Source organism: Neodiprion virginianus, chromosome 1, assembly GCF_021901495.1.
Source record: "Neodiprion virginianus isolate iyNeoVirg1 chromosome 1, iyNeoVirg1.1, whole genome shotgun sequence".
NCBI lineage: Eukaryota > Metazoa > Arthropoda > Insecta > Hymenoptera > Diprionidae > Neodiprion > Neodiprion virginianus.
The window spans coordinates 18,129,207-18,155,885 of NC_060877.1; the positions used below are offsets into that span (position 1 = coordinate 18,129,207).

The 26,679-nt window shown below is 35.9% G+C and overlaps 1 protein-coding gene across 7 annotated transcripts in view; it reads right to left on the reverse strand.

Moving 5' to 3' along the window:
• LOC124306338 (two pore potassium channel protein sup-9) overlaps positions 1 to 26,679 on the reverse strand; it is an 817,624-nt gene that overhangs the window by 430,077 nt on the left and 360,868 nt on the right. For all 7 annotated transcript variants that reach the window (XM_046766982.1, XM_046766938.1, XM_046766956.1 and 4 more), the window contains one exon: positions 2,981 to 3,007. The gene's annotated coding sequence lies outside the window, so the exon portion shown is untranslated. The remainder of the gene's footprint in view (positions 1 to 2,980; positions 3,008 to 26,679) is intronic.

Sequence of the window (26,679 nt, forward strand, 5' to 3'; positions counted from 1 at the left end):
TAAGAAATGAATAAATGATTGATACTATGATGAGTCAAAACATATATTCAAAGTATTTGACCGTTATTTTGAAACTTCATATTGCTCTCTACCGCCATCACCCCGTAGAGGCACCCGTCTTGTGGCTTGAGAAGAAAGCAGATTCGATTGATGAAACAACGATTGATCGATGAAAAAGGCGCCATCAACGACAAGCCGATGGTAACGCTTTCACGGGTATCGAAAACTGTCGGTAAGGGTAGAGGTAATTCCAGCTTATTGCGAGCGTTGGCAGTAAAACAGATCCGAATGATAAAACAACGACTGATCGATAAAGGGGACCCCGTCGGTAGCACCAAATGTCATTGAGGCAGGGGTAACGCTAGCTGGCAGCGGTCATTGGAAACTAAACTGACCTTGCTGGTAAAACAGCGACGATGGAGCCGTTTATGGTAGTGCTCCTATCGATATTACTGCCACCGGTAAGGCAGTGATTGATGAAGGTGGTGCCATCTGTGGTAAACAGTTCTGTCGGTAAGAAAATGTCAACTATCTAACATGAAAATTCAAAATGACTGCCCATATATGCACGAAAATTCAAAATGCCTGCTCATCTTGGAAAAATTTAGAATGTCAGCCCATCCGATATCAAATAATCTCATTGTCAAACTCTTCATATGTAAGATCAGCCTATGTTCTGAGTGGCGCTGTCTATGATCACACTCTTATCAGTTACATCTGCACCGGTAAGGCAGACTCCCCGTCGGTAGAATGGAGCGGAAATACAGGAGGCGCCATGCATGGTCATACTTTTGTTGATAACACTTCCGTTGGTAAGGCTTACCCTACGCAGGGAACTTCACCGACTGGCGGTGAAGTAGGAAACGAGAGTGACCCTGTCGGTCCGCCGTTCTTCTGATCCAGAGCTGTTTTATATACCATACTTATGAAATTTTTCCTCTGAATTTTTGTTCACTCTTTTCAATTCATCATTTTTCACAATCAATTATCTAAAAAACATTTTAAATATGCTATAACTATTTGCAAAATACGCGGAAATGATTTTTATTTTCTCGGACAGAAGCAAAAGAAGAATCTCAGTATGAATCCATAAATTTGACTCGAAAAAAGGAATATGTATAACAAAACACGGTTTTTCTAAATCAAAGAACCACGCTGTCACGAACATGCGATATTACTAGAATATATAATTTAGGGCTTTCAGACAAAGCAGTGATGAGGGAATGACTTTTGGGCTACTTGGCTGGTAGTTTCATTCCATTGCTCAACAAGAAGCTTGAAATAATGTGTAGAATAACTATATATAATCCTACAGTAACTGCAAAAAAATATAAGATTCACAGTACATGGTTAATTAGTATGAAAATGAGCGAGGACACGATTTTCGCAAGATTGTTAGAACTAGTCAAATATAGGTGTCCTCTCTCCGTCGTTTTCCGACTAAACCTCGAAGCATCAAACCTCAAAAGCCGCGAATTTCATGCAGATCTCACTACAGCCAAGTCCGCGGAACACGCAATGGTTTACGTTTTCGATTGCCAAATTCGTAATTTTCGCACAAACACGCACGCGCGCGCGCGAGCTTGCATCTAGGTTTCTTTAATTTCCTTATCCTATTTTTTCTCTTGTCCTGTAAATCGAGATATGAAAAGAAATTCATTCGAAGAATTACCGCGATTTTATGGAAAATAAGTCGCATGAAAGCTGCCCCGCAAATATTTCACAAAATTCTCTAGTATCGGTTATGAAATCGCAGAAAAAAATTTTGTTCCCTGAAGAATATCGGACAGCAAATTCCAAAAAATATTTGCTACCCAACCTATTCTTCTATCACGTTAAGCCTTCCGATTTCGTTTTTATGGATTAAGTTTATCACACATGTGAATAAATTTTTCAATGAAAAATTACAGAGTGCAACAGGTGGGCTTAAACGTATGTGGATTGGGAAAAAATACTGCTTAGGAGCGTTGACTGAACGTTCGTATAGTAGAATTTTATCAAATTCAAACCCATCAATCAATGAAAGGGTATTTGGTACAGAAATAATTAGGTATAAGTTGAAAAATATCTGAATACTTATTCGAACCGACAACATTTTTTATTTTCATTACGCAAACTCCGACAACGATCAAGTAGCATGAGTTTGCGTGCGAAATTGTCGTTCGGTCATGATAATCAAAACTGTGTTACCATGAGTAATTTTCAGAATTGATATATAAGTACCCAAAACATGTACTCAAACTATTTTGTACATATAGCAAAAATTTCTCAACTCAGAAGTGCAAATGAGATATCTTTTAGTTGTTTTCCCCGACGTTAAGATGTTCTGAATATTTTCCGTCCAACTAATTTGTGTCCAGTTGTTATTCATTGCATACATTGGCCGAAGAGTGATGGGTAAACTCAAATAAATGTCCTAAGTAAGTAAGAAAAAAGTTTATTCAGCAAATTTTGGACAAGGGGCCTTCATTGATTATTATATAGAATATTTCGTGACGAGTGTGTCGAATATTTGAGTAAGCTCTTGAATATTACGTAACATTATTCGGGAGAGGACAGAAAACACCGAAAAAAATGTTACGCAATATTTGAACACTGCCTAAAGGACATTTTTCTGAGTTTATTGACTCTATGTTCAGTCTAAGGTTTTCTTTACGTTTTGTGTAGTATATGTTTCTTTCCTTTGCCCCCTTACTCCTCCGCTAATCACTTGATTTTGATATTATAAAACTGAAACCATACCGTAATTTGACAGAAATCTGTGCATGTAATGTCTTCTGCATGACCATAGATTGCTACATTAGTCAGACAAAGAGCCTTTCTCACATCTTCAAAGTTGGAATATTTTTGATTATTTGTGATCTTACTTATTTCTTGGTTTCTACTTATTATTTTTTCGATAATTTTCAGGCCGTTACACAACCGAATTTCCTTTGATTTTACCAATTTAAATGGAACTTGAGAAATAAGTCTTACTTACCCTCAAATAGGACCACCCAAAACCGTTCTGCAAAAAGAAAAATATTTTCTGAGTTAGGAATTTGTTGGTATTGAAATAATAGTCTAGCGTTTTGCTGTAATTGTTTTTGGTACAGGGTGGTGAGGGATAGTAACCGCAATAGTACACTTGATTTAATTTACTGAACGATTTATCAAGTATAGCAAAACAAGGCAAGAGCACTAGTTGGGTCATGCCGATATTCATCAGCAACGCATGCACGCTGGTAGAAACTCACCACAGTCACGAGTACACGTAAGCGAATCACCTTCAGTACCAACAAAGCGTTTGCAGGTTCCGCAACGGGAGGATATAATGAGAGACTGTATATCTTGAATGACCGGGTGCTTGGAAACCGAGGGTGATGAGTCGAACTGAACACAGTTGTGGATACCAGCCTTCTACCGTATCTCTTGCCCAGCATACTTGCTGGGAGCACAAGCCAGAGATGAGTAGGGAGATCTCCAACGCTCGGCTTTTCGTGATACCAGCTAAGTTGGAGCGTCGACGTGACACCTAGGCGGCCACGCACCGAAGGTGGCCCATTTCCGACCTGACACCAGGCGGCCATGCACCGAAGGTTTTTTTTTTGTGGGCCGGTGTTATTAAAAAACAATACATTTGTTTTTAGTAATCTCTATTTTTCATTACTGTCGAAACTTTTCCGTATTAAAAACGAGGCGCCAAAAACGGGGAACAAATCGATTCGCTCTCGGAATTTTATTTGTTTTAATTATTTGTTCTCTTCTGGGTTACCCCCACTACAAAAAGGGTGGGTCCAGTAAAAAAAAAGCAAAAGGAAAGAAGGAAAAAATCGACCGGCTCTGGAAATTTTCTTTCTTTCATTTGTTTTTCCTCTCCGAAAATACAAAAACAAAAGCCGGGATTGAAATTAAAAAAAAAAAAAAAATAAAAAGAGTGAACTGCGATCGAACCCGTGTCCCGCATTACTCCATCCTCATGTTTTTTTTTTCTTTGAGGAGGAAACCATATTTATTTGGATGAACAATAAATGTACAATATTTACAATGTTGCACTTGTAATTATCTTAGTTTATGTAACTCCGGCTTAAATTTTAAGCTCAATCTAACATTTTGTTTTACATTAAGTGGTTAACTTATTTTTTAGTGTTTTGTTTAAGACTTGAATGCAGTATTATAGCAAAGGCAGCAGTAATTAACTGAAATACAGGAAAACTTCGCGCAAACACCTGTGATTGATAATTCATCCTCATGTGGTATCCACTTAGCCACACCACAGCTACGTCCGTGAGTGCGCGTTTGCTCGATATGTTTATGGAGCTCGCATGGAATTCGCTAATGCTTCTCTGGAAGATTCAGTTCGAGAAAAAAAAAATTCCCTTAACCACTTGCCCATTGCACATTTTGCATAAATGTTATCGAGCTGACTTCGTATATTTTTCCATAGACTGCGTGTACAAATATTCGAGAACACCAGGCGTCACATATTTTCGTATCAATAAAAAAATAATATATATTATAAAAAAAAAAAGTATTCGGACTGAGAATAGTTAATTAATTTGGTTCAGCGTCCGCTAATTGAATCCAAGATTTATCAAATCTGGAGATACTATTATTCGCTGACATTGATAACTGAAACAAAAAAAATCCCAATTCTTGCATTCCTGGAAACTGTGCGAGCGGGGACAAGGATGCGATTGGCAACCACTTGCTCGAGCAGCCGAGTGTATCTATATATACACGATTGTGAGCCACCTTCGGTGCATGGCCGCCTGGTGTCAGGTCGGAAATGGGCCACCTTCGGTGCGTGGCCGCCTAGGTGTCACGTCGACGCTCCAACTTAGCTGGTATCACGAAAAGCCGAGCGTTGGAGATCTCCCTAGTACTCCCTACTCATCTCTGCACAAACTTTTCAGTATACAGTGTTCGGTTGTCGGGACACGTACGAGCTTCGTGAACACTCACACATGGCGCCAGCCAATCACACGCCAGACTCAGCTCGGCCGACGAACGCGTTTCCTTCCTCCCACTGATCTGCTGTCGGACTACGCGCACAACGGTTCCGTACGATTTCGTCCTGTTGCTGCATTTACGTGAGAGCTAAATTCACATGGAGACTAGACGTAAGGAGGCCGAACGCAATGCTGGCAAAATGGACTGTGAAAGTGATGAACGATCCGCGGATTGTACCCGCCTGGCGGCGCTACCACTGCGGGCTCCGTCAGCGTAACCAGGCGCTGGTATCGCTTGCGGATATATCCCGAACTACAAGATGTTTCATCACTTCCACGATCCACGTATCGACGATTCCGCCATATGCGTTCGGTCTCCGTACCTCTCGTCGCCATGTAAATTCGCTTCCCGGCTGTCATAAGCGTCAAAAATCAAACAAAAGCAAAAAGTGACCGGAATACGTATAAATAAGCGCAGAAGCTCAGACGAAGAGGTGTTTAAACGTGACTGCAGAAATAAAAAGTAAGTAAAAAATAAAAATAAACATTGTATGCTACAAAAATACAAAAGTACGTGGACATAACCTCAAATATAATTCGTATATCCAAGTCGATTCTAGGTCGAAATAATTTTTTTGAGTAGCGTATCCTGTTGACGGAATATTTATGATTATTTTAAAATAAATTACCAAAAAAAACTCGGAAACTGTGTGTAAAAAGTTTCCTCACCTCTGAGTATTTTTGATTATCTCGACGGTTTTCATTATGTTGACGAATTCTCTTACATGAAATTATCTACATATAAGAGGGATATTATAATTCATTAACTGTAATGAATATTTCATTTGATGTCCCCGATGACTCCGGATTGGAATATAACGAGGACAGCGACATGAGAGAGAGTACGTTGACGCAGGAAGATGAAGCACACAACGACAGCAACACGTTCCTGGTCGAAACATTATATTGTCAATAACTTTTTTTCCCCGTTGTACGAATTATTTCAGGATGCAAAAATCAATTAAATAAGCTGTACAATGTACATATTGATCATTTTTATGTTATCTTATTCTATTTATTATACTTGTCAGAGAACTATGTATTATTAATTCATAATACCTGCTATCATGGATGATGATCTGCTACTAGTAGTAGTGTGAATGATGATGTACATTATCGTGCATCGAAGAAGACGAGAAGTTAAATGGAGAAATTTTCGTACATAAATAGAGTATCATTACAGGACGTTCGGCATTGAATTAAACGAGAATCGGTCCCACAGCTCAGATTTTATGACATTTCGAATTTTTTAAAAAAGGCTCTGACAACTCCAACAAATTTTGACATAGCTGGATACATTTTTTTACATAAAAATAATATCATCAAAGGATCTTTAATATAGAATTCCAGAGATCTTGAGAGTAGAGAATCGACGAGAATTGGCGATTCGTTTCAAATTTTATCCAATTTTTGATTTTTCAAAAAATGCCAGCGCCGTCTACAATTTCTGAATTTTGAGATATCAGAATAATTTATTTTTTACATGAATAGAGGATCATTAAACGATCCTCTCATTAAAAACTCATTAAAAACACAACTTTATTCAAATCGTCTCGAAAGAATTCTAAAAAGAAGTAACTAAGTTAAAGAAGAACAAAACAAATCCAACCAAAACAAGTTCCATCAACGTCATACAACCGGTGATCAAAATGTAACAATGACACAATATGGTGATGCGACATATATGTTTTTTTTTTCAAATGATCTCCTGGGCAGGTGCAACGCCATTTTTGTCTGAAACCCTTATTTTTGGTATATCCGGGCTATCGTCTAACTATGAGGCAATCTCCACCAACTCAGCCACTTGTTTCTTATCCTCATGGATTTGGTCCATGATTGGTTATAAAATAGTACTACTTAAAGATACTATGTGTGAATTTTTTTAGACTTTTGTATTTCCTCATTTCGGAAATATTCTTTTTTTCAACTTGCATGTCATGAAAGATTGAAGTCAGGCAAACAAAATTTGAACATCAAAAAGTTATATCTTTCCATCAAATATTTGTGTAATACATGTTATATTTTTGATGGCATCAAAAAGGTTGTTTTCAATGAATATAAATGGACATTTTTTTTTTCAATACACCCTTGATTTTGCTGTCAATTTTACAGTGTATTTGGCAGTGTATTGCGAACGAACAAAAATATTGGTATCGTGGAACTCGACGTTCTTGCTGAGTAGAAAAAATATTTTACCGAGAAAGGTGCATTAAGGTTTATATTTTCCGTGTACTAATTAATACGATGTATGTTATATTTTTGATGCCGTATATAATCATACTGAAATATAACATATGGGGCATTTTACGTGATGCGGACAGCGAAAAAAAAAATGTGAGGTTCTGAAATTCATTTATATTCGGCCTAATTGTACTTCTAAAAGATACGAATGTGAACATACATATTTAATTTTTTTTTCCAATCAGTTGTCAATTTATGGACTTCTAAGAATTGACGCAATTGAAATGTTAATTTTTTGAAGTAGTTTTTCAAATCAACCACATTTACAGTTAAATATTAATCATGGGTCTTTATATTGCAAATTTACAGTACTTTTCAATTATGAAAGCAGATTCGGATTTGATTTTTTTTCTAGAAAAAACCGAAGATGAACATTTTGAATCGGAATTTTACGAACTTCGACCATTTTTTTTTTCTAATTCAAAATATAGCTTAAAGTAAATAATACACTGAAAGTTTCAAAATGGGATCCATATTGGTTTATTCCTATATTCTGTAAATCAGACTATCTGCTATGATACGAGTCGGCTAAACTTTATGACATTTTTAAAAACACGCTCAAGTCAAACGCAAAACGCAAAATTTTATTCAATCGTATTTTTGGGCTCGGAGTCAGTTAAACTATCAATTCGATATGGTTTCATTCTTTTATTCTTCGTGCGATTCGACAAAAACCTTGGTCGTGGACTCTCGTACTATACCTACTATGAATAGAGCAAGAAATCATCGCAAGCTTTCTCGGAGGGTTGGCACTATTCCTATTGTCTTGACCTATTGATTGATTCAAACTCTAGGCTTGTTTAAAGTTGCAATGCATGGGAATAAATACGTAAATGAAGTATATTCGATTCAGTTTAAGACGTAGCCTCGGAATCACAATACCGTTCTTGCATCTTAAAAAATTACATTTGCAAATAGGCTCCTATCATCTTTCCAGACGAATTGGCTCCAAATATAATCATTAACACCGTATCATTATGTCGAGCCAAGGGAACTGTAAATGATCAAATATCTATCAATCGGTAGATGAAAAAGTACCCGGCATGAGCTCAATGCCTTCAGTTTTATGAGTGTCTACATCCTTAGTGAGAAGAGGCATAAGTGACTACATCTCATTTTGGGGAAAAAAGACATAGTTACTCTCCCGTTTTGCAATACCACGTTCAGTGAGAGGTTCGATCGATGAAAGGTTCTGTAAAATGACACTCGATTGCAGATGGTCCTCCTTCCTGAGTGCGCAGGGGGTACCAAAAGGTTTCGGAGAGGCGATCCGAAGCATCCTTAATGGAGACAATATACATTTCACCTGCGCATCGAGGGAAAAAACTGGCGGAAAAATTTACAGCCGTATGTGATCAGAAGAAACAAAAACGCAAAGCTAGCCTTCGTAAACGCAGTATAAAGTGGAAAAACTATCTGCATTAGCTGTAAAGAAAAAAGTTAAAATCTTGCGATACTTCAAGCATCTGGTCTGCTAATCAATAACTGGTGAATTTTTGTTACATTTGCGATGACGACGGAAAACTGACTTATCCGCAATGATTGATTCTTATATTAAGTTAGAAGAAGGGTGCTGTCCAAAAGATAAGCGTTGTACGTTATGTGAAAGGTCGCGCTCACACAGAAACTGCCTGAGGTGTGTCCCCCCCGATTTCGACCATTTGAGGATATACTATTCTTCATCGAAATCTAAGCGACTGGTATTTTTTTGTATCTAGTCCTAAATGTTCACAGCATTAGCCATGTTAAATCAAAAATTGTAAGCTCGGAATCGATTCCAGTAACCTCACAAACTATTAAAATACCGGGCTTAGAAAGATTTCACGATCGCAAAAGAAACTCTGCCAGAAGCCATTCGGCAATTTGTGGGAGTGGTTTTTGGTAAAAATGCAACCGAAGTTCAATGAAACGAAGAAGCTCCCAAATTGTTGCTTAGAAAGAGCTTTGTAATGTTAAATAGGACGCATTGTAGAAAATAGTCCGAGTCTAATGGGAATTCGGCTGCACGTGTATAAGGGTAGTCTACGCACTAAGTGACGTTATTTCGAAAAACGCAAAAACACGTATCCCCTACTTTTTTCTGATGTTTCAAATGCGAATTAATTTCATTAAAATCCGAACAATGGTTATTTAGTTATAAATTTTTTTTTACTTTATGTATGTATGAGGTATGTATGTATGTATGCACAGCAGTCGTTTGAAGATCAAGGTTACTCATCTAGAAAATTGAAAACAAATCTTCACCATGCTTTCGAGGAAGCACGGCTATTATGCGCTATAGTGTAATATTACGTAGCGCATAACATTTCTTAGTCAAAACATACAATGTATGCAAATGAACTATAATCTAAACTTTTTTAGTTTCATTGCGTTACTTTAATTCATATCATGATTTAGATGATTAAATAAATTGCTTGTAGTTGAAATTCGGTAGTTGGATTCTTTTGCATCGCAGCACTCAACTTTAAGTACGATTCTGGTATGTTAAATTCTACAATAGCCCCAGTGCACTGAGCATTGTAAGAATTTCCTCTTCGGCAATGAATACGCTTACCTCCGATGAACTTTCTGACGATAGCACTATAGCTCTCGACAGTGTTACTCGTGCCATTGGACAGCAAACTCCTGGCACGCCAACTAAGTTGTGTAATCGCTTTGAGGATCGTGTCATACAATCCTAGCTCAATCACAACCGGCACAATTTTTTCTGTCTACTTTCGGAATACTACATCACAAATGTTGATTTGATTATTCATATTCATAAAATTAAATTTTCTGATAAGATTTATAAACTATAACTGCAGTAATCTTGACCATTTTTTCCACTAGTTAACATATTTCATGATTCAACTTTGTTTTCGTAGTATTGGAGCTAAAATATGTATCCTCAACATTTGACGGCAAGTCTGATAATAACATTCTATCTCAAGTCGAGAACAGAATAATGGATAATGTACTTCAAAGTAATTTGTCAATGGATCTCATTATCGCTTTTCAATTATACGTTGGTAGAGACATTTTTCTTATGGGTAAACAATGATAAGTTTCAGGATATTCACGTAAATTACGTATCCTTATCCTCGCGAGTTATTCAAAATTGATATGCATGTCATACAGCCACTAAGATGATCTGGCAAATTATAATAAATACAGTAGCCCTCAAAAGTATTTTCACAAAGATAGTAATTGAGTTAATCACATTCAAATATAAACTACAAAAATCAATAATATTCTTTGTTGAAAAAAATTCGATGTCCTACATAAATGTTAAAAATTAACTCTCGCTTGCACGTGAATGAAGTGAAAATAAAGAAAAGTAAGATAAACGATTGATCAAAGTGATTACGAATTTCATATTATCAAAATACTTTTGAGCGCTACTGTATAAATAGTTTCACATGTCTTGTTTGAATACTCACCTGGATATTTCAGCGTCGATTATTCATATCGGTCAAAAGTCAAAGATGAATTGCTTGACACTTTTGAGGCTGCTTGCAGTGGCTCAACCCGCTGAAGCTGTATGTCTAGTGTTCTACACAAGCTATGCATGGGAGTACGTGTGCTGAGAACGGGGCCCACGGAAATTTACGCTTGGCTGTGGCTCGGCCTCGCCCGCTCAACGCCGAGCCGAGAAGTTAATGGTGGCGCCATCTTATATCACTGATTTTCCGCGTCGTAAAATATCAGTAAATAGAGTTTAACCAACAACGGAGTTGCAATTAGCCTATTCGTGCTGCTGTTTTGTTGTGGGTGAAATAAATACCAGTGGTATCTAAGTGCCGTGAATCGGTAGACAACCGAAATGCTATCGCAGTCGTTTCAGCGGTAGCCATGTGACGTTGCGAGTGTGTGAATACGTGTGTCAGCTGCCAACGGAATAGTTTATAATAATTATTTCCGTTAGTTTCGATTTAACTATAATAGCCCACTGCTATTTCACCCACAACAATATTGAGTAAGAAATTATCTCATGACAAAAAATTTGAAAAGTATGCTCTCATCTTTGAGAATTCGTCATGCGAAATTCACTTGTACGTGTGCATATGGGGCAGTGTCAGAAAAATAAGACATTACGAAGGTTCACTCCTAATACACTATCTTTCAGAGTGTCTCAGTGAATCACGAGTGATCCGATTTCTAGTTTTTGAGGAAAGTTTTAAAGAAGAAGTAAAACACTTCAAAACGTACATCCTCATTTTGTGACAAAATGATGCAGAATAGGTAAAAAATTATCCCGAACACGACTGAAAACGGCCGAGCGCAAGAAACAGTCGAGTATTGGGGTATCGTACGTCAGACGAAGTGAAGCGCATGTACACAATCTTTTGTTTCAATTATTCCAGCAACCAATGGAGCTGATTATCTGTTGATAGCATCTACATTGCTTGATGGGTTTCAATTTGATAAGCTAAAAACTAAAAAAAAAACACGATTTTTTACGTATAAATGTTAATAAATAAATATGAAACCATAGTTGCAAGTCGGAAACATGACAAAAAATTTTGTCATGAAAAAAATTCTTTATTGCTTGGCCGATTTGCAACATAGTAAGTTGTGTTGAGTTCCTGTTATTTCAACAAAAACATTTAACTTAGTATGGAGCGCGATCGAAATTTCAAAAGCATTGTCCAAAAGATTAATCAATATTGTAACGTTCTTTGACGTTACGGAAATAAATATGGATCCGCGAGTTTAATTATCAAGTCAAAATCAAGATCGTGAATAAAATGTTGTGAAAAAGCTTCAATTGCGTAATATGTGTTTCTCGTTTAAAGTCTGAAACAAGACTGTTTTTACAATAATGTTGGTTGACGCAGCAACCTTATTCTTTTAAAAGACATAAGAGGTTTATAAACGTCTTTTATCTATGATGACTGCTAGATCATTAAAAAGGGGGCAAAACGGGTTATTTCACCCTTTGTAACAATATTATAAAAACGGATACTGCATTATCACGATGTTGAAGTTCGTGACGTTGATGAAATAATGCATTTCGCGAAAAAATCATCGACTTGTAACTATCTACTGTCTGAAATTTCATAAATAGTAATAAAGCTAGACGTATTCGTATTTTGCGAACTTAAATTATTCAAAGTCATTCTAGAGTTGCGAGATGCGATTTTCGCGAATATCTAATTTTATTAATATTACGTAGTATTATAGATGCGCTCGAGACTAGAAGTTGATTATTTCACGTACGCTTAATTCACAGTTGTATAAGTCGTTTTTATCTGTATGTTTAAGTTTTGAGGGATGATTTCCTGGACTGTATATTTTTAGGATAGTGGAAACGGTGAAGGGAAAAGAGATCGTCGACACGCACGTGAGATAACATTGAACAATGTTCTTTATTGACTAATCCCAGCTACCGTCTATGAGTGCACAAAATCTCTGATGAGTCGCACAGTTGATGAGTAATACCGCACAGAATTGTATTAATTATTGCGCGGTGAAAGTCTGACTTGCCCAAAGGCCTTGAGCCGTTACACGGAAATTCAGCACTAGTCCGTATGCACGTGGCACCGATAGTCGAACGTGAGATAAGATGGTGTTGTAACGGCCGCGTTGCATCGTTTTCGAGCGATGCAAGCGCGCTATCGATTGTTGATCCCTTGTGGCGCTGCGTGTCGCTTGCACGCAGCGCCCGAGAGGTGCTGCTCTCTGTTGAGTGTTCTGCACACTCTCTGCACAATTAGGAAACCGATTTCTCAAACAGTGTACAAAGATTACATATATACAGTTCTATTTACTTCATGCGGTAGATAAAACAGTTAAAACCTTTGGTAGCCAGAAAGATTTCTGGCATAGTGTTCGTTATTATATAGAAAGGTGTGCGAATCCTTACTTGCTATTGTTCGTGACATATTACAAGTAACGAAACAATTACATGTCCCTGCACATTTGGGGACCAAATATTTCACAATTCTGGTCATTGTTCGCCTGGTCTGGCCAGGAATTATTGGGCCTCCTGACGTCACGAGACTTTTCAAGGATTCATATGGCCTAATTTGTTTGCAAGCCAATCAAAAATGGCAATTGTCTAACATTCATACTCAATTGGCTGGCCAAAGACAATCAAGCATCGTTGTTCAAATCTTACCCGTCTTTAAGAAAAATGATCTTCAAACACTCGGATACTACATCTCAACCAGCCTACTAGCATGGACTTATGGACCCAGCAATCCTTTCGGAGTGGACCCAAAAGACAGAAGCGGAATCCGTTGGTCAGCCGTCTTGACAGGAGCTGGCGATGTAGATATAGTACTTGTATAAACTATTTGTTTACGCCACCAGTGCCTGAGTCAGTGTCTTGAGTAAGTCCCTGGATTTTAGTTGTAATAAATATAAGCTCTTTTTTTATGGGGTTAGGGAAATCAACCCATGAATAATACGATGTTGCGTTGCTTTGAAAACAAAGGATTTATTTATTTATTTTAACGTCTTATTTACACTATGTACTGTAACGTGGCAGTTTTACTGCGCGTTCCACACGGCTCCCCGAACTCTAGACGGACCACAGACTTAGGGAGCACGCGGAGTAGACCGCGGCTCAGTTCGAAAAAGAGCGCCAGGACAATAGTCACGCATCCGAGACTCTAAGAGGGGACCATCGCCGGTTAGCGAATAAGACTTTTCAGGATTTTTGTTTATTTTTTTTTGGGTGGCGAGTAAATGCGGCTTCGGACAGGGGATCGGCAGCAAATTCGAACGATGTTACTGGATGGCAATCGCGGCGGATCGCGACGAAAGGAGGGCCTCGCACGAGGCTACGGAGAGAGCGTCAACGGAGAGCTCTGCCGCGAGGGAATCCAAGGCGGACGAGATTCCCGTTGGTGGCCGGCGAGCCGTAGCCCCCCCCTCCGTCGCCCAACTGACGACAGGTGCCCTCGCGAAGTCATCACCACGCCAATGCCAAGCTACGGGGTACACGAGACTGGTCAGCCAATCAACACCCCGCGACAGCGGAATCCAACGATAGCGATACGCTAGATTGTAAGAATTGCGTAACGAGAACCCCAATGCGAGCGGGAAAATTTTGACTAGGGATGACGCCTATGTTCGGGGCATGTTCGAATTGCGGCTCCGATTAGCAGGACTCGTCACTTGAGTCCTGGCGACCGATAGCGTTAGTGGCGTGGCGAGAAAGTTTAGAAAAAGCAAAGTTACAGTGGTTGTTATGGCTGAGACGGACGTAGGAGGATTTTTGGTGTGGCTGAGGAGCGGTAAGCGCTTATAATTCTTTGCGGGCATATTTCGAGCGCAAGTTAAATTGGCACACCGATAAACGGTCGGCCCACGCAATCTTAGAGTTAGAGTAGCGCTCGAAATCTGTTTGCCGATCTCCTTGAGGATGACCGTAGCCTGAGTTTTCGCGATAACGCGTAGAGTCACGGTTTCGCGTGGGGAACAATTTCGGAGTGACATTGGGTGTGGCCAAATTTTGCTGCACAGGGTCTCGTCGAGTCTGCGTACGTAAAAAGGGTGGTGAACTTTGAGGGAATAGAGACTACGACTTGAGCTCGGATGCGTCATAATACGCTATACACTCGCGCGATTAGAAAAGCTTTCTAGAGTGATTAATTTGGGTCGCGATTAGCGCGTCGAGGCACGTCCCTTTTGATTTAGTTTATGAATTATTGTGCATCAGCAAGGTGGCGACGAGCGCCCGTAGAAATAAGATACCAGCTAGATTTAATCAGAATTGCGATTAGCGCGTCGAGTATGATCTAGATTACATTTTTGCTTAGCGGTTTATAATTAAGTGACGAGTAGCGTCGTAGTTGAGGCCGATCGCGGGCAGCGCGTCGAGTCCGATTTTGTTTTTGGTTTTTGCGAGTTAAGGTATTGTTAAGACGGCGACTAGAGCCAGAAGGCCGTAGAGGTCTCCTAGATTTATTCATTTTTTTTTTGTTTGTTTCTCCCTTTCTTATTTCTTTTGGATTAAATTTAACCCGTTGTATTTGGAATCGCGAAGGACGACTTGCGCAGTCGTATGATTATTTTTATTTTTAATTTTTTTTGTAACGTCGCTAACGAGAAATATATTATTGGAATTTTATAGTGATTTGGCCAAACCACGCATTGGCTGACTTGTGTTACATCTCTCTCTACCCAAAATTCACCCCTCCCCTCTCCGCGGTACTGAGCTATCGAGTATATGGTCGCGATATTTCGCATTACCGATTTCGAGGCGTGTTAATCACGCCAGGCGCCCAACAAATCTCGCGGTATTGTTTTAGGTCCAGGGTACATCGTGGACGCCGATTTATTGTGTACGAGGTAAGTTCTCGGTCATTTTCTCCGAGTGATCGAGGTGCAGAAAAATCCACGTCACAGTACAGTAACTCTTACCTGAAAACAAAGAAACGACAATTAAAGTTTATTATTCAATTTGTCGATCCCTTTTTACAAATTATATTGATTCTTTTCACTTTCTCTTAGTTGGCTTTCTTTATAGCCCATGTGCTTTTATTTAATCTCCAAAATTTCTCTCCACCGTAAAGGACGGTCTTGACCTTACTCGCAGAGGAGCTCGGCAATATTCAACTTAAAGAAATACATTTTCTTTACATAACTATTTCAATTTAAATTGAAAGTGATGCCTCACTATGCGGCAATACGTTGCACGACTAAATCCAATGCAAAAAGCAAGGCTCCATTAGAGATTTAAAAACGAATTAAGAATACATTCCATCCGTAAGTCACCTGTAAAAATTGAAGACGCGATGCTCCTAGTAGATGTCTTCTATTATGGTTCTTTTGTATATACATTTTAGTTTTCCAAAGAAGACTGATGAACGAAAGATATTGATGGATGAAAATATGGTCGCGCAGGCATCTTTAAACAAATATCCACATCTATGTTCGCGTCACTTTTCAAGTGATTCATTTGATCGTAATTTTACGTCCACGGCGCTCCTTTCATATAACTTCAAATGAAGATATGAATCTGGAGCTAATTTTTCTTAATACTGAACTCGTTCATGAATTGTACTTCAAGTGATGTTCATTAATCTTAGACATTGCGCTGTTTAGACAAAATAATAATTTATTTACGATTAAAAAGACTTTAGTAAACTGTTAGTTTAGAAAATACGAGATTTACTTGAGTCCATATCTGTAATGATAAAAATAGATTACCAATTCCAGGTAAAAACAAACTGGACTACTGTTACAGAAAGTAAAAAGTGGCATAATTGACCCCAACTAGATGCCATAATTTACCGGCAATTATATCATATAGAGGTACACGTTCAAAAGTTGCGAGCACATCATAAGCGTAGACAAACGAGAGGCCATGCGATAAATTTCTGACTTATTTCTTTATTGTCTTACGTTCTATTCCATTATTTTCGAGGTGTATCATAGTTATCGCTTTGTTGACGAATTGAACAATTCAAAAATTCACTTTCATCATTTCACTGACACGAAAAATTCTCCCCTTCATTAAATTGAAATGTAAAGCGTCCACCAGTGTCGTTATATGTGAGATTCGCAACCGCATGAGACTCTATTGAAGAAGGTCGCGGCGCTTTTAGTCGGTCAAAAGTCTCCAATTAATGATTATTATTTTACCCTCGTTATTAAATTTACCCTCGTGAATTTACGTGCTATTTGTAACATATTTTATTGGTGAAAGCCCAACGTCGTGCGCAAATAATGAATGTAGATGAAACTTCAGATAGAGCTACTGGAGCATTCAAAAAAGGCTTCAGCTCATATCTCTTTTCTAAGAATATCCAGAACTAGCTGTAAATGAAAAAAAAAGGGAATGGAAAAATTGAATCTCTTTCGACCAAAAAAGAAAAGTCAAGAAGAAAAATTACAGAGTAATATATCAGAAAAGGCTCAGTTTATTCTGCTTCCTGCACTCGGCTATGTAAGTTTACGTTGCGAACCCAACGCGGGTTTTGAATTTGGTGAGTTGGATCGATCACTTGGCGAGAGGAAGACTTCGCGACGGCAAGCTCCTAGCATCCTCATCCCCCTTGACTTACTCGTACGTGGGCTGTTTCACTACCGCAAATACCACAGCTGAATTTCTTTCTACTACAACCTCATCTCCATCTGTCCTCATGATTCACATCTGTCTACTGAACCAAAAAAAATTGCTCCCCCCTCCCTCAAAATTACGTCATATCCACATTTCTATTGTCACTGACATCTAACGTTTGAAATTAAGTGCTACAATTTTCGATTTATATTCGGTGCGAGAGGGGGGAGATAGGTCACTAGTAGTCTAATTCCAAATATTCGACCGTATTTTGCTTGTACTTTGGCCGCTAACTTGAATTTAAGTGTGCATTCGTTTTTGTCAAATAACTCGTTTATTTTCAATTTGAGACAAAAAATGGTGGGGACCAGCATGTAGAAAATAATATTATTTACAATTTTGACTTCAACAATACTTTGACCGCAATCTATATTTACCGAGTTCAACCTAAAAAAAAAGAGAGATATCGAATTATTGTATTAGATCGTTTATTTTCAAGTGCTGCCTGAAATTGGTATTAACTAAACTTGTAGTGAATTCAATTCTCTATTACTGGATCCCGACAATTTTCTGTAAGAAAAAAATTCGTCGAGTAAAGGTCAATCAATTTAAAATTTATTCACAACATGTAAAATCAACATGTAAAATTGACATTTCGGTCGGGCCCGGCCGACTATATTCAGACTAAAATAAAATTACAGAATTGTTTTGTTAAACATTCTTTTCATCATCTTTAGAGAGAGTGTTGATTAATCACATTTTATTTTTTTTTTTTTGTTTTAAATTAAATACTAAATGTAAGTATATTTATTATTCCGAAACGATATACTTTCAATTTATTGAGTGGTAGCAAATTCATGACGGTTGGGTTTCATAAAACTATAATAGTTTATGACTATGATTGAATATAATCAATTAAAATGTAAAACATATGTTAGGAAAGGCAAAATACAAGGTTTAGAAATGGAAAATAAGTTTTAGGAGAGCGATGTTACAAAATTACTTACAAATAAGTGACAAGCTTTTCAGCTTAGATGTTATTTAAACGGCATTATGGCACATAGTGACAAGAGGATTGATTGCGATCTATTACCAAAATCGATAGTTCGATATGATAGTCAATTGTCGAAAGTGAGAATTACCAATACTGATAGTAGGCGCGAAAATGTGAGACTATAGTATATCTAAATATACACGATTTAGATTTTGTATGTCTGTACGTCTATTAACAGTATTGTTATTTATACTAATATGGATCATCATCTCTTTGATATTGCATTATTCCAATTTGGATCAGATATTATAACCTTTGTTTATACATAGGATGGGTGTACCAGTAACAAACCGATTAGGTGACATTTTGAAAGTAATTTTGATATTGCGACTCAATTATTACAACAATCATTGCAAAAAAAGAATTACGTACTCCTTATCTACCATAGAATCATGTAGCTTATTCCAATTTTCTTAATAGCTGTTAGGTTTCTTTTTATTTAACAATCAATGTGGAAAGTCGCAATATGCCTAAGGTTGACCAGATTGTACCAGCAATAGACCAGACGTTGAGCCAATAGTGAACCAATAAATAAAATAATTTCTCTTAATGACGAATATTTTTATTTCAATTACTAAAATGTTTTGTACGTAATAATTATCACAACCTGTCATCAGTCTACAAGTTTCAAGTAATACTTAAATGTTACAAGGCTCATAATGTTGTTAACTAATTTAAGAACTAGATAATTAACAAGAGATTCATATCTCTTACACAAGTGTCATAATCATAAGTTGCAATAAAGTATTTATGAATTAACATGAATCAAAAAATATAAAATAAATCAAAATAAAAAGAAAACAATGTAAGTACTTCTTAAAAAATTAAAAAGAATTAAATTTTTGGCATAAATTTATCCATTTCAGGAACTCTATAAAAACCTCGACTATTAACCAAGATTGGAACTGCTATATTCTCTTGTATCGCATCTTTCAGGTACCAGATTTTATCACATTGTTCTGGCCAACGGAAAGGACTTCCCGTAAAAAATGTCATAGTGCTTATCTCATAGAGATCACCATCAGTATTTTCTACAGTCCCTGGGAAATATGCCCCTTCATACCTGACGATCACGTAATCGCCTTTGTTTGGTTTTGCCGTGACTTCCAAAGATTTATGTACTTTTAAAGGTACATTATCATAGTATAATTACTCGTAATAATTACAAAATAAATTTTCTTAAGTTGAAAATCAATTGAATGATTTTATAGTGGTTGAAATGCGTTACAAAAAAGAGCACTATATTTTGTGATAAGTATAGCATTTTCGCTGTTAATATCGAAAAAAGTGAATTTTTACACGATTTCAACTTTAACCCAAAATTTCTTTTGTAAGAATATAGTTATCAAAAAATGATCAGAAACCTTGTTTGTAGAGTATTAAATTCTTTACGAAAATATGTAATGGACATTGAGGTACATTGTCTCATTACTGAGCTACAAAATTCAGAAATTATTAAACTTGTTTTCCGTATGAACTAAATGAAAAATGAAAAATTGCATTGAGGAACCACTAAATCTTGATATTAAAGGCTCAAATTGTAACAGGCGTTTTATTTCCTATTCCTATAACTATTAAACATGTGACTTTGAAAGAAAAATTGTCACTTTGTTTGGACAAGTCTGATGTAGCAATACGTGAACTAAAATTTGTGTAACTCTAGAACACTAGAAGTACCAGACCAACTCTAATTACTGACGAGTGCTATGTGCAAATGAAGTCACGAGGTGTTTCTACTAGCCCAGAGGCTAACTCAACTCGACAAGATGGTGCTACATGTAACCCAAGTAACAATCGTATTTGTCATTTCTTCTTTTTGCATCCTAGTTCCCAAGATTTTTATGGGGCATAAAAAGTTAATGAAAGAATCCACAAAAATTGATCCTTCATCACACTTGAGAAACCGAGTTTCTTAGAGTTTCAAATTCTTCAAATCTTTAAAAAAGGAAAAAACTACTTTCCAGAGAGGTTTTAGTTATTCTTTGTTGTCAAGTCTTTAAGCATATTTAAGGAAAATCTAGCTGTATGCACCTTATGCAGGAGAAAATTCGCGACAAAAAGGGAGATCTCTCTTCTTCGAAGGACGAACTCTGATTTTTTTATTCATAGAGCAAATTATGCTAAATTCATCAAAACTTCATTTTCCCGCAACTTATTTACAGCTAATAATTGTTATGATGCTGCTTTGACAAGTTTCGGTTATTTTTCTATCATTGTTAATAAATTTATACTAATTTTACGGAGGTAATTACAGAACTTATTTAATTTGGTATTACTCTTCGATATGAACATTATTAATACTCTACGGTTAATACTGTTTTTTTTTTAAAAATATTTTGAACATATTAAGACTGAGTAAGAAAAACAGTCTTTGATATTACATACTCTTTTGAATTATATATTATACACTCTTGTGTTATCTATTTGCTACTGAATGTTTTTAGTTTTACAATTATAAATTGCATAAAATGCGTATTGGGTGGAAAGAAATGAATTTAAGAAAAGAATGAAATTGATCGATCACGACAATTTATAATAACATAAAAAAATTCCGAGCTTTATTAATGAAGTAATAACAACTTTTATGCAGGTATTATGTGTTTGTTTATGGTTCTTTCAAACTTTACTCTAGTACCGAGCTGAACCGAAACAATGAGCGATGAAGCGCTTTAGTTAAGCGTTACTGTTTAAATTTGAAGATTTTTCACGTGACAAAACCTTGTAACGCCTTCGAACTGTCAATTCATACTTGTGTAATGCACGATTAATACGTATTATAGTCAGTTTTTTGAAATACGTCCAATTAGAGAAAAAAAAAAAAAAAATCAGTTACCAATAAAATTTTCCAGGTGCTTTTTCTATAATTATTATATAATTATTTATAATGTATGAAAAATTGTGTTGGAGAGCTCCAGAAAGAAGTTTTTCAATAAAATGGTGAAACACTATATTGCCAGCGTTTATCATATCCGATTCGCAATATAATTGAAATACAGTGAAGCTACGAAATAAAAAATATCATCGTTATTTGGCGAAGTATTCCATTGAAGAAACATTATTAGGACTACCTTTACTACCGATATTAGTCGTTGCTCCGTACTATACCATACATTACGAGAAAATCTCATTCTAGTGGGACAAGTTTACAAGACTGTATACATAATATGTATGAGGCGTTCCATATCAAGTGAAAAAATCTTCCATCCCGGAAATTTTGTACATGATCTGCAAACATTAAATTTTCCCACTAGCGCTCAAGCATGTGTGCGAGATGTATTTTATAATGATTTTATGCAGTGCAACTTTCTAAAACTTCGGTCTTACAGCAAACCCAATTATTTCAAATGTGAAAATGATTAAAATGTCGTGTATCAGGTGATGATCGTTAACTTATTAATTTTTGGGGTGATATATTGCACTGAGAGAATTTCAACTTGTGAAAGCAACATTTTCAATATAGTTACGATTTTGCAGTAACAGTGACGGTGTTTTCAGGTGATATAACTTCAATATATTAAAGCTGACACTGGTAATATAGTTACTACAACGACACAATAAATTAAGTAACATTAAAAAATCTAACTTGCAAATTATTCAATTATACTGGAATACTGATCATAAACATTTGGTATACTGTTCCAGAAGCAAATTTTTCATGTAATATAAAATATTTCTAAGACGTCAAAGTTGGTCAGGTAATGATGACAAGATTTTTAGTTGACAGAACGATATTCTTTAGTTCAGTTTAGTTTAGATTTTTAAACTTTACCAGTGGGTTTAAGCGGACTAGTCATTGTGTTACTTATTACGCAATATACGGTAGTTATATCTACTCATGCTGACAAGTTAATTTTGTGGTGTATCGATAGCTGAATTTTTAGTTGATATAAGATCATTTGGTATTTTCACTCAATCAAAATTATACCGTCATGCGTCACTCGAAAACGAACAGTTCAGTTTTGTACCATTCATCGGGTACTGTTGCGCATAATAATAGATTATTAGGGTATACCCGAATATAAAACGTATTGTACAATGTATCAATTCCTATTACGTAAAAATCAAAATTTTGTTTAAACGACAATGCATTTGACGCGTAAATGATGTGAAGGTGAAACGCCACCACACGATTGAAATATTTGGTGCATAACAGGTGGGTTTTTGGAATTTTTATTTATGATTCATTTTACATAATCTAAAGTGGGTTAAAAAAATTATCACCATGCCTAAGAACAATGTTTATACTTCTTACTACACGTATGAAACAAAAAATGTATGAAGCTTAAGTACTTTGTAGATGAAGACCCTCAATTACATTATTAAAACGATGATTTCATGGAATATAAGAGAATGTTGAGATCTATTGTATTAATTATTCATTATATAGTACTTATTCGGTTTAATTTTTTTTTTCATAACTTTCGTTAACGAAATACCATTGTTTTCAAATACAAAGGCTGGTAGCGAAGGGGAGGAGAGGTACGATGAGCCCCGTGAAAAAAAATTAACAATTATTTGTATTTTATTCGTAATATAACGTTTGTTCAGTTACGAAATGAATATTTGACATCGATAATAATCATATTAAATATTCATTTAGTAACTGAAAAAAAATTTTAATAACGAATAAAATCAAAATTATTCACAATATTTTCTTACGAGGCTCATCTTACCCCCCCCCCCCCCCCCTTCCCCTCACTGCCAATCTTTATATATGAAATCAATATTATTTCGTTAATGAAAGTTGCATTAAAAATATTAAATCGTATAAATGTGATGTGTTGAATGGTGAATACAATAAATTTCAGAATCTTCTTATATCCATAAAACGATCATTTTCACAATTCAATCGAGGATCTCAATTTACGAAGTACCTGAGTTCAATAAAAAAAATTTCGTACGGTTAGTAGGAAGTATAAAAATTGTTTTTATGGGAAGGAATAATTTTTTTAATCCACTTTAATTCATGAAAAATGAATCATAAAAAACATTGAAAAATCCAATGTTTTTTACGCTTGAAATTTTAATCGCTAGGCGGCACGTGTCAAACATTATCAAAACAGCTCAAATTTGTCTTGAGTTTTCTATGTTTCAATACAAGTATAACTGGTGTGAAATTATATGGATTCAGAAATGAACAAAATAAGAGACTCAAATATCTATGTCACGTATTTAGATATTAAGTGTATTTCAGCAAGAGAATCTCTCAACGAGTTCATCGTTTCACTTCATCTACACTTTTGGGAGGTTTTCATGCTAGCTGTAAACAATTGAATTTTCAATTAATTATAATTCTGGGAGAGATAGTTAACATCTTATTAAGGGGGGGGGGTAAGGTTTTCAGCGTAAAAAAACCACTTTCTTTGTGAATTTTTTTTTAAAGTATGTATTGAGCAAATTTAGTCAAATATTCTGTACATTATTAAGTATACTTCTAACAATATTCTGTAATTTTTTCATGCGGAAATATTGAAAATCAAGCCGGTGACAGAGCTTGCCCCAGAAAGTCTCAGAAGAAAAAACAATTTGCGGTGTTCACTATATCTCGGTCGGAAATTATCGGACATCAAAAACCATTAAAATTTAGTCAAAGTATCATCAAACTCTCCCCCCAACGTTCTTTGATTATTTTTTTTTTTATTCAAAAATCTTTGGTGGCCATCTAAAGTGTAAAACTGCTATTTTTCACGAAAAATTCCGCCATTTCGTGGGTGGGAAACCCCCTTAATGTAAAAAAAAAAAATTTTAACTAAACGTTGGGGGGAGGTATTTTATATGTAGAAAATGAATACCAAGTTTGAAATGAATCGGTCAAGTAGTTTTCAAATGGCAGTGAACACGGACTTTGAAAAAGTAGTTTTGAGAAAAAATCACAAGCGCACGATCGAACGTACAACGACAAACTGACGCTCGTCCCTCGTTTTGAAATATTGTACAGTGTATAGTATGTACATACAAATATAAAATATGTCTTTATGGCTTTACTTACCTGTCTTTACTAAATAAAATATTCTCGAAACAGGATAATGGACCAGAACGATAAAAGAATAAGCTGTATACCTGCTGTCAGAGCTATAGTGTTAAAGGGCAGGAGACTAACTAGGCAATAACTTCGAGAGTTTTGCTCAGATCGACTTAAAATTTTGGGAATATATTCTTGAAACGAAGAAAAAAAACAAATTGTGGTTAATCACACGCATGCGCAAGATATTGTGACATGCGTACTGTAGTGTTCTGGGGTTGGCAACCCTGAGAGAGAAAAGGAGAAGCCAGAGAGAGAAAAAAGGAACGAGAGAAAAATAAAAGACGAAGCACTCGCCAGATATACTCGCGTGAATATATATTGTTTTTTTATTATACCCGTCCGGAATATAACACGTACATAATTCAAACTTTGTCAACCACAAATTTCGATAGTTTTTGAAAATTATTATTGTTTATATATCATATGGTATAGATTTTGTTCTTCACTTTCATAGACGAAAAGACCGATCAAGAGACATTTCCAACAATGCCTCCGGATGCTGTAAGGGAGTTGATTCCGACTTTGGGGCCAAGATTCAATTTTATCAGAAATAGAGATCGCATGAATACAGATTTACATAAAGTTTTGGTAAGAAAATAAAATTAATTATTTGTCAGTATTAATTGATTATTTTCAGAATTTGTTTCAAACAAAATTCAAGCCAGAATCAAAAGGCTATAATACTTTGGAATAACTGTAAATTCTTGATTTTCATTAATGATGCATGGCCGAATTAGTTCCAATTTCAGTTGTCCTATGAAATTTCAAAATAATCATCGAACTACTTCTGGAACAAAAAAAAAAAAAGATCATGAATTTAATGTATGAGTTGCACAATTCCGCGGATTGCTATTATTAGGAACTGGTTTATCGGAATATCCAGCAAACAGAAATATTTATTAGGTAGTATTTTATATATTGCCTTTAGTCTAATTCACTTGGAGCATTAAAATCGAATAAATAATTAATATTACGCCAAGAATTCTGCAACGAAGTCTTTGCAACAAAAACATTTGCAGTCTCCGGATTATCAACCTTTGGATTTGGATGATCAGTCGAATTCAGTATTTAGTATAACTTCCGAAAGCTCTACAATTTCTTATACGTCTGAACATAACAGTGATTTAGATGCCACTCGTGGACAGGTAAAAATCACTTACGTAATGTATCTTTGGACAGTTGAACTGTAATAGATGATCCTGATTCTGTGCACCATTTGCCATCAAGGTTTCGCATAATACATATTTTGAATTGGTAAAAAAAAACTTGGTTAATCTGATCCTTGTTGTAAATTTAGCAAACTATATACACAGAATAGGAGACTTATAAAGAATAGAACATTTCTTATCCACTATAGATATTCAATATGTATTGACCATGTGTTACTTCGAGAATGTGTATTTGATAGAGGTTTTTCATTGGCTCAACTCTGGTGATTACATACTTTTTCACTATTGTTTTCAATTGTCTGAAACTTGAATTTTTGACATTGATAACCTTCTCGATTGCTGTAACACAAAGATTATTATCAAGTCAAGTTCATATGTTTCTATTACCTCTAAAATTTGCCTTAGACTTGTATACGTTATAAAACAAGTTCAACCTAAAATTACGAATCCAGTTATAATACAGAGATCAATAATATTGGAAAATTATCCGTTCACTGAAGTATAATTGAGTCAATAACTATTCCAATGATAGAATTTAAATCTGTTCGATATGTGATGATAGAATTTAAATCTGTTCGATATATAAGACTGAATATTTCAGATACCGATAGACTATGATCAAATGAAACTATCCAGTGTTGAAGTTGTAGTAAAGTGGCCAATAATCATGCCTGACCTAATTCGCCTGACAAAGACTAAAAAACTCTGCACTAAGGTTTTGGAAAGTATTGCAGGTGTGCAGGTGCAATATTAGCATTTCATTTTTGCACATTAGTATCAAAATGTGTGTGTATGTGTATTAGTATCAAATTGTCATCAGACTTCTTTGCATTTACTTTATTTATCTGTTGTTCAGCACCACTAACTACTAACCGAGAAGACTACTGTACAGTTGTCAGTACCTTAATCAACGGTACGCTACATATTTTTATATTGACGGAATCACCTAACCTCATATGATATATACAAACACAATAATAAGATGAGGATGAAGTTTATGACGTTGCTGTGGTGATGCATGGTGTAAAAACATCGTCACTTTGCACTTTTGAGAATGTACAATGTTCAGTAAACCATGATAAACAAAACGTACTCCCATTTTGAAAAGCCAGCTCCTTGAAAAGTCATTCTAAAATTGGGTAATAATACTGTTTTCCCCCGATGTTTTGTTACAACAACATTATTAACTTCAGCCTCATGTAATA